Source organism: Pristiophorus japonicus, chromosome 5, assembly GCF_044704955.1.
Source record: "Pristiophorus japonicus isolate sPriJap1 chromosome 5, sPriJap1.hap1, whole genome shotgun sequence".
NCBI lineage: Eukaryota > Metazoa > Chordata > Chondrichthyes > Pristiophoridae > Pristiophorus > Pristiophorus japonicus.
Genome location: NC_091981.1, coordinates 282,252,259 through 282,265,476, shown reverse-complemented (window position 1 = coordinate 282,265,476; position 13,218 = coordinate 282,252,259). Strand labels below are relative to the sequence as shown.

The window sequence follows — 13,218 nt, the reverse complement described above, 5'->3', positions numbered from 1 at the left end:
TGAAATTCTGGGATCCCCAAACATGGTGCGCCAGTAGCATAAAAGAGCTTTTAATTCTTGTTCCAACAACAGCTGTGTATCTGCAATGACTAATTGTGCACATAAAAGTCATCCATTAGACAGGCAGCCATTGATGCATGTCATTTCATTTTTTTTGGCAAATTATTTGTGAAACAAGTGCCTATTATTAGAATATTATCCTATGGTTCAGCTGTAATCATTCTCATAGATGCACGAGACAAAGGTGAAATAGCCTACAGCATTGCTAGATTGCATTTGCACTGTAACCCCCAAAATGTATTAAATATGCCTGTTATGGTAATTATAATATAAATGCACAATCTTGTTAACACATTTTATTATGCAGTGAAACTGTGGTGCATGCATAAACTGGTTTGCAATGAACTATTGTGCTTGCGAGGTATCCCAACATCTGTTGAATGTAAATTAAAAACACTTAATTTTTTGCCAAGTTATATGTTGTTTAAAATTCTGAATCTGTTGGTCTTAAACATTATGAATTTTAGACCTGTAGTTATTTTGTAATTTTGAAAAATGTTACATTCTGCTTTGTATGCCATTGAGTGACCATCCAGCTTCTGTGGGCATTCAGAGACAACTATCAAGGACAGATGTGATGGAATGATTTATTTGTCTCTGTCGCATGCCTTTGCTGTATAAACAGACAGGGTGATAAATTTTGCTTCATGTTTTTATCCAACAAGATTTACTGAAATATACCTTTTTTTAAATAAAATGATTTCCTACAAGCCAAATGTTTTCGTTTTGATTAAGTTCTAGGTCTGTGCTGAGCTATTTGATCTCAATTAGAGGAGCGGTTGAGGTACCACTATTGCACTCCGTTCCCTGGTCTATGGATGGTGTCTCTTCCAAATCGCCTGCCAGGTAACTTTGCTGGTAAATGCAAGTGGGAACGTTGGATGAAGATAGGATCAAGCTCAGCTATGATGGCCCCCTCCCCATGATCTAACAAGCTGCCAACGCTCACTATCAAGGTTCATGCATAAAGATTGGTCCCTTGGGTAGATCTGTACCCCAGCAAGAGTTAATGCCTTCAAGAATGGATAAAATTGAGGGGGGAAATACAATCTTTTGCAAAAAAGGAAATGACATTGACAATTTGCCTACCTGACCAAATCTCTGATTTACCACAGCCTCTCAAATCATACACATTTTACTTCTGGCTTCTTTCTCACTAATCGACAGAAGGCCCCCACTTTATATAGGGCCCAAGTTTCGGCTGGAATTGCTCTTATTTTTTTTTTGAGCAGCTAGATTAGTTTGGAGTATCTTAGAAATCGCCATTCTCAGCACTTAGTTTGCTCCAGTTCTAGTATGTTAGTTTAGTTTCGTTTTAGTTCAGTTTTTTTTTCAAAAGGGGGCGTTACCAGCCATTTACACCTGTTTTGCAAGTTTAGGCAGCGAAAAGTTACTTACTTTTCCAACTTAGAACGGAGTAAGTGTTGACTTTTGTACGCTAAAAAAAACTTGCGTACACTTTAGAAATTAAGCGCAGGTAGCCAGAGAAAGGGAAGTTAGGGGATTTTCCAAAGCATTAAACACTTCACTTTTAATAATAAATGATCAATCAATCAATAAATAAAATATTTAAAGTTCCTACCTCACCTACTGCAACATACTTAGTCATCGTGTAAAATGCTGATACTATTTGAGATACATAAACATCAAAGGGGTAAGTTCTGGCAGGGCTGCTAATCCAAGAACAAAGGGTCCTGCTTCCTGCGAAGAGTGCTAGGTAAATATGTCATATATGCATGCTCAAAGTAATTAAGTTTAGTACTGGAGTATATTATATAGCACTGCAAACAAAGTGGCCTAAATCTCTCTGTGTACACGTTCCATATTGCCGTGTTGCTATGGGACCTGTTCAGGAAGCGCAGGAAGGCAGCGACCGGCCTGTGGGGCAGGCCACTCGGCCCGGGATAGGGACGGCGAACATCGCATCGTCCCTTTGGCCAGGGATATGGTTGCCTGGAGACAGGACGCGCTGGGAGGGCCAGGAGTTACTGCGCATGCGCGCAGACTCCATTGCGCACGCATACAGCTGCTGGTACTCTTTTCGGCGCAGGGCTGTAGCTCTGCCCCCCGCTGCTTCTGCGCTCCGCTGAGTTCAAAGCAGGCCTGATCATGCTGGAGAATACTGAGGTAAATAGGAGGCGCACTTTTCGTTCTAGAAGTCGGCGGACTACAGGTTGGTCGAAACTTGGGCCCTATAACTTGGCTTTTGTACAGCTTCCCAAGAGAGTCTATATCTTGGTGGGAAATAACATTTGGCATGTAAAAGAAAACACCTGAGTGCTTAGCAAAGCAAAAAATGCTGGATATCGAGTAGGTAAAAGGAGAAGAAAGAAACGGTAATCTGGAGTCCGAGGATAGGAGGATGTGTGCCGGAGACATATGGCTGAAAAAAGATCACAATTCTATGGAGTGGAGCAAGGTTCTGGAAGGATTTGAAAGTGAGGAAGAGTATCTTAAAGTTGGGGGCATAGGAATACTGGATGTTTGGGACCTTGTGTAGGAGAACATGGGCCACTGAGTTCTGAATAACTGAAAAGGCCATTGTGAGTGAGTACGTATTTTTTAGATTCAGTCATATGGTATACATAAATTCCCCAAATATAAATTCCTGTAAATCTTTCAGTGACCCAAATGAGTTGGGTTTATTCCAATTACTGCTGCCATATAATCAGTATTCAGGGAATTGAAATTGCTTCATGAGGGCCAATTGCCAAAAATAGATTTATAAGCATGAAAATGCAATTGTAATGGTCCAACAAGTCCTATTCTTTGTGATTGATCTGAACTTCATCTATCTGCCTTCTCACCATTTCCCATAAGAACATAAGAATTGGGAACAGGAGTAGACCATCTAGCCCCTCGAGCCTGCTGCGCCATTCAACAAGATCATGGCTGATCTGGCAATGGACTCAGCTCCACTTACCCGCCCGCTCCCCGTAACCCTTAATTCCCTTATTGGTTAAAAATCTATCTATCCGTGACTTGAATACATTCAATGAGCAAGCCTCAACTGCTTCCTTGGGCAGAGAATTCCACAGATTCACAACCCTCTGGGAGAAGAAATTCCTTCTCAACTCAGTTTTAAATTGGCTCCCCCGTATTTTGAGGCTGTGCCCCCTAGTTCTAGTCTCCCCGACCAGTGGAAACAACCTCTCTGCCTCTATCTTGTCTATCCCTTTCATTATTTTAAATGTTTCTATAAGATCCCCCCTCATCCTTCTGAACTCCTACGAGTAAAGACCCAGTCTACTCAATCTATCATCATAAGGTAACCCCCTCATCTCCGGAATCAGCCTCGTGAATCGTCTCTGAACCCCCTCCAAAGTATATCCTTCCTTAAGTAAGGTGACCAAAACTGCACGCAGTACTCCAGGTGCGGCCTCACCAATACCCAGTCCAGTTGCAGAAGGACCTCCCTGCTAATATCTCCTGTCTTTTTAAAAAAAAAACATTGGGCCAGATTTTCGGCAGGTTTGCGACTGGCTTTTCACCGCGATTTGACCCTCCACGGCAAACCCGGTTGCAAAGCCTGGGTGGGATCCTCTGGTACCTGTTTGCAGCGGCGCTTTCAAGTACCGCCAGGAAGAGGTGCGCCGACGTGCAACAATTCGGTTTGCGTCCAAGTTTCGGCACTCTCCCGACCCGCACGCCATGCCCAGAATAGCAGCTCTGTCGGTGCAGCCATGCCAGCAGCGGTAAGTATGAAATCCTGTTTTAAAAAAAAAGGTAAGTTAAATGTTTGAATATTTATTTGTTTTCAGCGATTCAATAGATAAGGATCTTGTGATTGATTTTTGGAATTTCTTTTTGTTTTTCCCTCCCAAGGCCTCTCTCGCAGCGCCCCCGGCCCCGGACTAAAGTTGCCAAAACTTGTGTATTGCGCCGTGAATGCTCGTGCAACGCCTCCCTTATCGCCCTGGCACAAACGGAAAGGCCGAAAGTTCGGGCTAAAATGATAGCACAGCGCAAATGGTAAGTTTCATGTATCGCGACCATTTTCGCCGAAAATCCGGACCACTATGATATCTCAATCTGGACAATGGACAGCTTGAACTTGATAAATGATGACGGGAATACTTGAGATGATCTCACCAAGATCTTTCAATGAATTTTGCGTTTCAATGAGAATAAAGGCGCCCTGCATGACACATTATGGTAAGAAGCCTGAGAGGGCTAGGTAATATATAATATTTCATGGCTAGTCACTGATGAACAACTGTTTCGTGACTATCACATTTATTGAGTTTTAGCACTGCTTCCTGATAGGAACAATAAAAAGTAAAAGTAAGTTTAGTTTGGAATAGTTCCCAGCAAAAAGGAATGTTTCAAGAGCAAGATTTTAAACCCACAGGAAATTGCACTGAGGTGATTTACTATGTGCACAGGATAACCTTACCTTATCATTCTCGTTCTCCACCTTCTCTGCAACTTCCTGAGGTGTTGCACTTGCTTTGCAGGAAAATGCTACTTTACGTCATTGTCAGACTTTCAGGTACCACTTATTAGCGACTTCAAAGCAGTAACAAATATTAATCACAACCGAGTCACTTTACAGAAGATTTAAAATCTAAAAGTAGTATTCAGAGGAATAATTGTGAGAAATGTTTAGCAAATTACCCCCTGGTTTGCAGGAAAAGGAAAGAAGATTCTAGACTGTTTCCTCAAACAAATCCCAACTGGAAATTGCACGGAGACAAAAAGCTTCACGGGAGAGATGCAAAAAAGAAAATCCATAACAATTTTAGGATAATGCCCATTAAATGAGAAATGACATTACAACGTTGTCAGAGAGAATTATACATGTGATTTTCTTGCATACAAATTCCCAAAGAATTATCAGAAGGATGAACTTTAAAGTATAATGGAAGCTGGTATTTCATTGTACTTTCCCACCTTTGCTACCATGTGAACACATTTATTATGCCCCAGAAAATTTTCCTTATTTTTCTCTGCTCTGTTATTTTTCACAAAGCTTTCTCTCCATGCATTCACATTTCTCTCATAATAGACAATACAATGTTTATCCCATTTAATTCTCCTCTGCACTGTCATAGTCTCTTTTTGTTATCTCATCTGTGCTTTGTCCTTTTATCAGTCCGAGTTAATTTCTCTAGTTCGCAAGATGCCATTAACAATTTACCCAAGTCCTCAACTCTTAAATCCCTGTTTGGGCCTACTTTGTCTAAGCCTCTGTTTGAAACTATTTAGATTTTTGCCCAGAAATCCATTAGTCCAGCACTAATGTAGTGCATACTTTGTTCTAATTTAGTTGTTTATATTTAACATTATATTACTGTACAAGCACTTAGTGTCCATTCCTCTGTCTGCAATTTTAATGGAGCCATAAACCCCCTGTTAAAGTGGCAGATAAAGGAGTTTTATACAAATTTGTTGATCATTCACTTGCTAATTTTTGCAAAGCCCAATATATTTGGAAGGATGTACTAGCATTTTTTAAGAACCTTAACATTTGTTGGTTGGGCAATCAATGCATGTTTTGAAGTTGAAATGGCCTCCTTGATCAGTACAATGCCATTTCAGTGTATTGTGTGTCTTTGGAAAATGTTGTAAAAGAAATCCATTGTTAGCTACATGCAAACATTATGTGAATAAGGAATCTGATTAAACCAGTTTCATTTTTGGTACTGTCGCACTCGACATCAGGTTACACTGTAAACGCTTGTAGCAAATCTGAGTCGCAACTGTTGAGCTCCACAATTTTAGTTTTTGTTTTATTAAGAATGAAGAGCCAGCAAAGGCCACCACAGAGGTGAAAATGGAAAAGGTAAATCAAAAAGTAGTGATTAGGTAATGTCAAGCTTTAAGCTTTAAAGACTTTAAAAAAAATTAAATTTAAAAACATAAACATTTTCAAATTGATCTTATTACAGTACCAGGTACAATATCATAGTGGTTATGTTACTGGACTAGTAATCCAGAGGCCTGGACTAATGATCCAGAGACATAAGTTCAATTCCCACCATAGCAGCTGGGGAATTTAAATTCAATGAATTTAATAAACTTGGAATTATTTAAAAAAAAGATAGTGTCACTATAACGGTGACCATGAAAGTACCGGATTGTCGTAAAAACCCATCTGGTTCACTAATGTCCTTTTTAGGGAAGGAACTCTGCCGTCCTTACCCGGTCTGGCCTCTGTGACTCCAGACCCACAGCAGTGTGGTTGACTCTTAACTGCCCTCTGAAATGGCCTAGTAAGTCACTCAGTTGTATAAGACAGCTCACCAACACCTCCTCAAGGGCAATGAGGGATGGGCAATAAAAAAAAGACACAAAATTTGGAATTTTTGTGGGATATTGAAAATTCCGAACCACTTTCTCATAAGTGTAAGCACAATTTGCACACCGCAAGCTCCCACAAATAGCAAGGTGATAATGACCCGATAATCTGATTTAGTGATGTTGATTTGAGGGATAAATATTGGCCAGGCCACCGGGGATAACTCCCCTGCTCTTCTTTAAAATAGTGCCATGAGATCTTTTACGTCCACCTGAGAGAGCAGATGGGGCCTCGGTTTAAAGTCTCATCCAAAAGACGGATAGCCCATTGAAATGTAAATGTCTCCTCTCCTTCCTAAATTAGTGCTGGCCACCCGAAACAAACTGACTTCTCTTGCGCCCAGCATTGCTAAGGTAACATAATAACAAATTTCTCCTCCATTCTCACTTTCAGCAATAGCATGTGCAGGCACTTCACTGTCCCACACACACCATGCACACAATATACACTAAACCAACTCACAATGACGAAGTGTTTTGATGGGTTTTAGCTAAGAATTTAAAATACCAAGAAAAAGCAGAGATGCTATTTTACTTCAATCAATTATTTTGAATGCATGAATTTAAGTAATTCACCTGTGCCGTTATTTTTCATTCTAAGTGGCCGAGATGAAAAAACTGCTGTAAATCCAGGAAAGTTGTGGTCACCACTGCTTTAACAGGGTGGAGCTATGTAATACGTCCTTACTATACAGTTTAAATGCTGTCCGGATAGGCCTTAGGCACCGCAAACAGCAGACACTCAGGCCAGCGCCCAACAACCGGAGCCCCAACTCAGGCGCTCGACAAGAGAGCGTAAACCACCAGAGACTCAACCTGTGATCCCAATAAGACTTTGGGGTAGAGGTGATGGATGTCATGTATTCAACCAGCATTGTAACCCATGTATAATCTGACCTAAGTTGTACACTGTGAGAACAATGACCACTAGGTGGTGAACTTGTGGGAGACACTCCTAACCTGGACCAACTTAGGTTGAATACATGACATCACCTCTCCCCCAAAGTCTTATTGGGATCACAGGTTGAGTCTCTCTGGTGGTTTACCCTCTCTTGTAGAGTTGGGGCTCTGGTTGTTGGGCGTTGGCCTGAGTGTCTGCTGTTTGTGGTGCCTCAGGTCCGGGAAAGCATCATCTTGCCAGTCGAATTCAGTGACTGGGCTCTCCTCCGTTTGACCCGGTGTTCGGTCACCTGTGGTGGAGTGAACTCTATCGTGTTCTTCCTCTGCTTCTTCTATGGGGTTGCTGAACCTCCTTTTTGTTTGATCCACGTATTTGCGGCAGATTTGTCCATTGGCAAGTTTAACTACCAGAATCCTATTTTCCTTTTTGGCAATCACAGTGCCTGCGAGCCATTTGGGCCCTGCAGCGTAGTTGAGGACAAAAACATAGTAATTTACATCAATACATCGCGCCCTCGCATTCCTGTCATGGTAGTCATATTGTGACTGGCGACTGCTCTCGACAATTTCTTTTATGGTGGGGTGTATAAGGGATAACCGGGTTTTGAGCGTCCTTTTCATTAGCAGCTCTGCAGGTGGAACCCTTGTGAGCGAGTGTGGTCGGGATCTGTAGGCCAACAGGAAGCGTGATAAGCGGCTTTGTAGGGAACCCCCTTGGATTCTGAGCATCCCCTGTTTGATTATCGTTCTGCTTGTTCTGCCTGGCCGTTTGAGGCCGGCTTGAACGGTGCCGTTCTGACATGGTTAATTCCATTGCCTGCCATGAAGTCCTGGAATTCAGTTCTTGTGAAGCACGGGCCATTGTCGCTGACCAAGATGTCCGGTAGACCGTGGGCGCCGAACATTGCCCGTAGACTTTCTATCGTGGCAGAGGATGTGCTTGAATTTAAAATGTCACACTCGATCCATTTGGAGTAGGCGTCTACTACAACCAAAAACATTTTTCTCATGAAAGGACCTGCGTAGTCCCCATGGATGCGTGACCAAGGCTTGGCGGGTCATGGCCAGGGGCTAAGGGGGGCTTCCCTTGGCGCATTGCCCAGCTGGGCACACGTGTTGCACCTGCGAACACAAAGTTCCAGATCTGCTTCTATCCCTGGCCACCAAACGTGTGACCTGGCAATTGCCTTCATTGTGACAATGCCCAGGTGCTCATTGTGGAGTTCTCTGATGAACACCTCTCTGCCCATCTGGGGCATGACTACGTGGTTTCCCCACAGTAGGCAATCGGCCTGAATCAAGAGTTCATCCCTGCGCCTGTGAAATTATTTAAATTTCTCAGGGCATGCCCTGTACGTGGCTGCCCAGTCCCCATTCAGGACACATTTCTTGACTAGAGACAATAGCGGGTCTCTATTTATCCAGACTTTAATCTGATCGGCTGTCACGGGTGAGCCTTCGCTTCCGAAAGCTTCAACAGCCATGACCATCTCAGCAGCATGCTCGGTAGCCCCCTCAGTGGTGGCTAGTGGGAGCCTGCTGAGCGCATCGGCGCAGTTTTCGGTGCCCGGTCTGCCGAATTGTATAGTCATAGGCGGCTAACGTGAGTGCCCACCTCGATGCGGGCCGATGCGTTTGCATTTATGGCCTTGTTGTCGGCCAAAAGGGACGTTAGGGGTTTGTGATCTGTCTCCAGCTCAAATTTCCTGCCAAACAGGTACTGGTGCATTTTCTTTACCGCACATACACATGCAACCGCCTCCTTTTCTACCATCCCGTAGCCCCTTTCTGCCTGGAACAGACTTCTGGAGGCATAAGCTACCGGCTGTAACTGACCCTTGGCATTGACATGCTGCAACACACACCCAGCACATTGGATGACGCATCGCACATTAACACAAGTTTCTACATGGGTCATATAGCGTTACCAGATTGTTGGAACATAACAAATTGCGTGCTCTATTAAAAGCCCTTTCCTGGCTGTCCCCCCAGACCCATTCGCGACCTTTGCGTAGGAGCACATGTAGCGGCTCTAGCAGCGTGCTCAATTTGGGAAGAAAGTTACCAAAATAGCTCAGGAGCCCCAGGAACAAACTCAGCTCCATCATGTTACGGGGTCTGGATGCTCTCTGGATCGCTTCCGTCTTGGACGCAGTAGTGCTGATCCCGTCTGCTGCTACCCTCAACCCAAGGAATTCTACCTCTGGAGCTAGGAAGACGCACTTCGCCTTTTTCAGTCGCAGCCCTACCCGGTCCAGTCTGCGTAGCACCTCCTCCAGGTTGTGGAGGTGTTCTTCAGTATCGTGACCTGTGATGAGGATGTCGTCCTGAAAAACCACCGTCCCTGGAATCGACTTGAGGAGGCTTTCCATATTTCGTTGGAAGATCACGGCGGCCGAGCGAATCCCGAACTGACATCTGTTGTACTCCCACAACCCCTTGTGTGTCGTGATGGTAGTCAGCTTCTTCGACTCACTCGCCAGCTCCTGGGTCATGCAAGCTGAGGTCAGGTCCAATTTTGAAAAAAGTTTGCCACTGGATAGCATCGCAAAGAGGTCCTCCTCCCTCAGTAGCGGGTACTGGTCTTGGAGTGACACCCGATTGATGGTGGCCTTGTAATCACCACGTATCCTGACTGACCCATCCGCCTTGAGCACCGGCACAATCGAGCTCGCCCAGTCACTGAATTCGACTGGCGAGATGAAGCCTTCCCTCAGCAGGCGGTCCAATTCGTCTTCTATCTTTTCCCGCATCACGTACGGCACCACTCTAGCCTTGTGGTGTACTGGCCTGGCGTCCGGGTTTATGTGAATCACTACCTTGGCCCCCATGAAAGTGCCAATGCCAGGTTGAAATAATGAGTCAAATTTGTCCAGGATCTGTGAGCATGATACTCGCTCCACAGAGGAAATTGCATTGACATCGCCCCATTTCCAGTTCATGACAGCAAGCCAACTCCTCCCCAGTAGTGCGGGACCGTCCCAGAGTGGCAACCTGTTCTCCGAATCTTTGTGGGTCACGACTACCGTGGCGCTGCCTAGCACTGGAATGATCTCCTTTGTGTATGTCCGTAGCTGTGCGTCAATCGGCGATAATTTTGGCCTCCTGGCCTTTGATGCCCACAACTTTTTGAACTGTTTGATACCCATCAGGGACTGGCTGGCCCCCGTGTCTAGCTCCATGGATACTGGGATGCCATTGAGGAGCACTTTCATCATTATCGGTGGCGTCCTGGTGTATGAACTGTATACGTGCTCCACATGAACTCGCTGAACTTCAGCTTCTAGCGATTTCCCCCAGCGTTCATTTCTGCAATTTCTGCAGGTATTTTGCTCTTTTCTGCAAACTCTGGCTGAGTGTGTGCCTCCACGCCTCCAACATGAGCTGTTGTTGGAAACAAAAGGTCCCTTGCCAGTCGATCGTCCCTGACTGCCTCTGAGTGCGCCATTAACAGGTGTTGATGGTCTCATTATTGGCTTCATTGTCCCTTGCAATGGCGTGAATCGCCGTTCAGCTTGCCATTGTCTCTGTCAAACTCCCCCTCTGGGTTCGACTACATGTTGGGGCATGCCCGATTGCCCTTGTCTACCTGGAGAACTGTGTGCTGCTATAACAATGTTGAATCTCTGTCCCAACCATTCCTTAACACAGTACCTCTCGTCTGTTCTGCTAGTGGCCATGCTCGCGTGGTTTAAATCCCATTCTCGTCGCCATTGATACGTCCTTACCATACAGTATAAATGCTTGAGGGAAGGTCAGTCTGTGACCTGTCCTTTATTCCTTAGCACTCAAGTGATGGAAGTGGATGGAGCTTCCCCTTTTATACCTGAAGGTCCAGGTTAGGAGTGTCTCCCACAAGTTCACCACCTAGTGGTCATTGTTCTCACAGTGTACAACTTAGGTCAGATTATACATGGGTTACAATGCTGGTTGAATACATGACATCATGATAATCAATTTTGCACTGTTTCGGTGAATGTATCAAGGGTACGGTACAAAGTTCTCGGCGTAAATAATGACCTAACTCACTCACACCGTAATTTCTTGCAACATTTATGATGTACAATGAACCCAATGTGGTAGATGGGTAAATACAATGGTGCAAGTCTCTTGAAAATTCTGGGCCCTTACATAAAAAAAAGTGGTGCCGAAAAAGGAAAGTTACTGAACCAGACTAAAGTGAGCAGTTAGTCTGGCAGGAAAACGGTGAATGTCCACTGAGTAGAGAATCCACTTGGCAGGAACTACCCCTTCCAAAGAGAGAGAAAATTATATATAGGCTATAAAATGCTCAGAGGGAGAAAAGAAAACAAAATATAAAAAATAAAAAGGAGATACAAGTGGTGGATCAGAGAGAAAATTCATAATGTTCCATTGTTGTTTAATTGCTTCCTGGCAATCTCTGAAAGGCGGTGAGTAGGTTCGCAGATTTTATAGCAAACATGTGGCATTGTTCAGCTGCTTCACCCTCTGGCAAAGCAGTTGGGTTTGTACTTTGTAACTTGAGAGAACATTTTACGTGTTTGAAATGTCACAAATATATGGAGGAGAGAAAGAGGCATCATATCAAAAGCTGTGCACATTTATTTGGTAAAAGTAAATTATGCAGTTAGGCTTGCAAACAATTTGTAGTCTTCTATTGAGAGTAGCATGACTGCTTAGTTATGTAATGCACGACATAGTGGAAAAAGCTGACCTCTGTACATAGTTATCTGGCATTCCAGCAGCCTGTCATTGAGTTTTCTTTTTACAAACAGAAAAAAAGTGACAATGTTTCTTGTCGATCCATATGCTTCTAAAACATATCTACGTATTTAATACAGAGCTATGTCTTGTTACAATTCTCATTTTTCAGTTGTCTTGTTGCTAGTACTCAGTTCTAGCATCATGTGAATTCATGTCCACACATGAACACCATCAGCAAGGGTCACTGGACAGTAATCAGAAGTACGGGCTGCGGCTGATTTTTTTTTTGTATTCCCTCCTTCTGAGCCCAGTCAACAACGAAGTATGAAGCCTGGGACATTCAGGTCTTGCATGGCTTAGTATTCCGCCACACAATTCAATGCCCCACTGAGCCATCAGGGACCTGTTTCAAGAGAAGAGTGATAGCGGCAGTGTGAAACTGTGTCAAGAATATGAACAGAAAGGAGAAATGAGAAAAATTCTACTTACTTTAAAGGGGAAAATCACCGAATGGCTAGAGGAGTCGAGGTGGGAAGGCAGTAGGATAGTGCTACCCTACCTTTTCCAGCAGGTGGTTTTGCTGGGGAGGTCTTGTTTCTTATGTTGCCAGGAGCGCAGACGGCAGTGTGATTCGGGGAGCAGATGGCATTGTGTCAGACTTGCACCAGACTCTGCCTTCCTGTATAAAGAAAAAGGAACTTCCATTTAAATGGTGTCTTTCATCTCCTCGGGGATCCCAAAACATTTGACAGCAAATGAATTACTTTTGAAGTGTAGTCATGTTGTTTTATGGGCACACGTGGCAGCCATTTTCTATTTGTGCACTTCAAGATTGTACAATCTCTTTTTTGGTGTTAAGAGGGTTGGTTGCATGTTAGCCAGGATAGCAGAAGAACTTCCAGTTCTTCTTCGGAAAAGTACCATTGAATTTTTTATATCCACCTGAACAGACAAGAAGTGCCTCAGTTTAACAACTGAAAGTCAGCATCTCTCAGAGCTGCATCACCGTGCCATACTATGCTATGAGCTCAAGTCCTAGAGTGAGGCTTGAACTCTCAACCTTTGGAATCAGACATTGGTGTGCTACCACTGGCATTTAATGTGGATATGTCAGGATATATTATAGACAAGAAAGAACTTGCATCCCTTTCACGACTTCAGGACGTCCTAAAGCGCTTCACGAGCAATTAAGTACTTTTGAAGTGTAGTCACTGTTGTAATGTAGGGAAACTCGGCAGCCAGTTTGCGTATAGCAAGCTCCCACAAACCGCA

General features: G+C 44.0%; 1 protein-coding gene across 5 annotated transcripts in view; it reads left to right on the top strand.

Annotated features, from left to right (window-relative positions):
• The window catches only part of gjc2 (gap junction protein gamma 2), a 294,735-nt gene that overhangs the window by 79,001 nt on the left and 202,516 nt on the right, over positions 1–13,218 (top strand). For 2 of the 5 annotated variants that reach the window (XM_070881720.1, XM_070881722.1), the window contains one exon: positions 3,886–4,032. The exons of 2 other annotated variants lie outside the window; for them this stretch is intronic. The gene's annotated coding sequence lies outside the window, so the exon portion shown is untranslated. Of the gene's footprint in view, positions 1–3,885; positions 4,033–4,156; positions 4,216–13,218 lie in introns of those variants that run through there. One more of the 5 variants, XM_070881724.1, reaches the window with a different exon arrangement.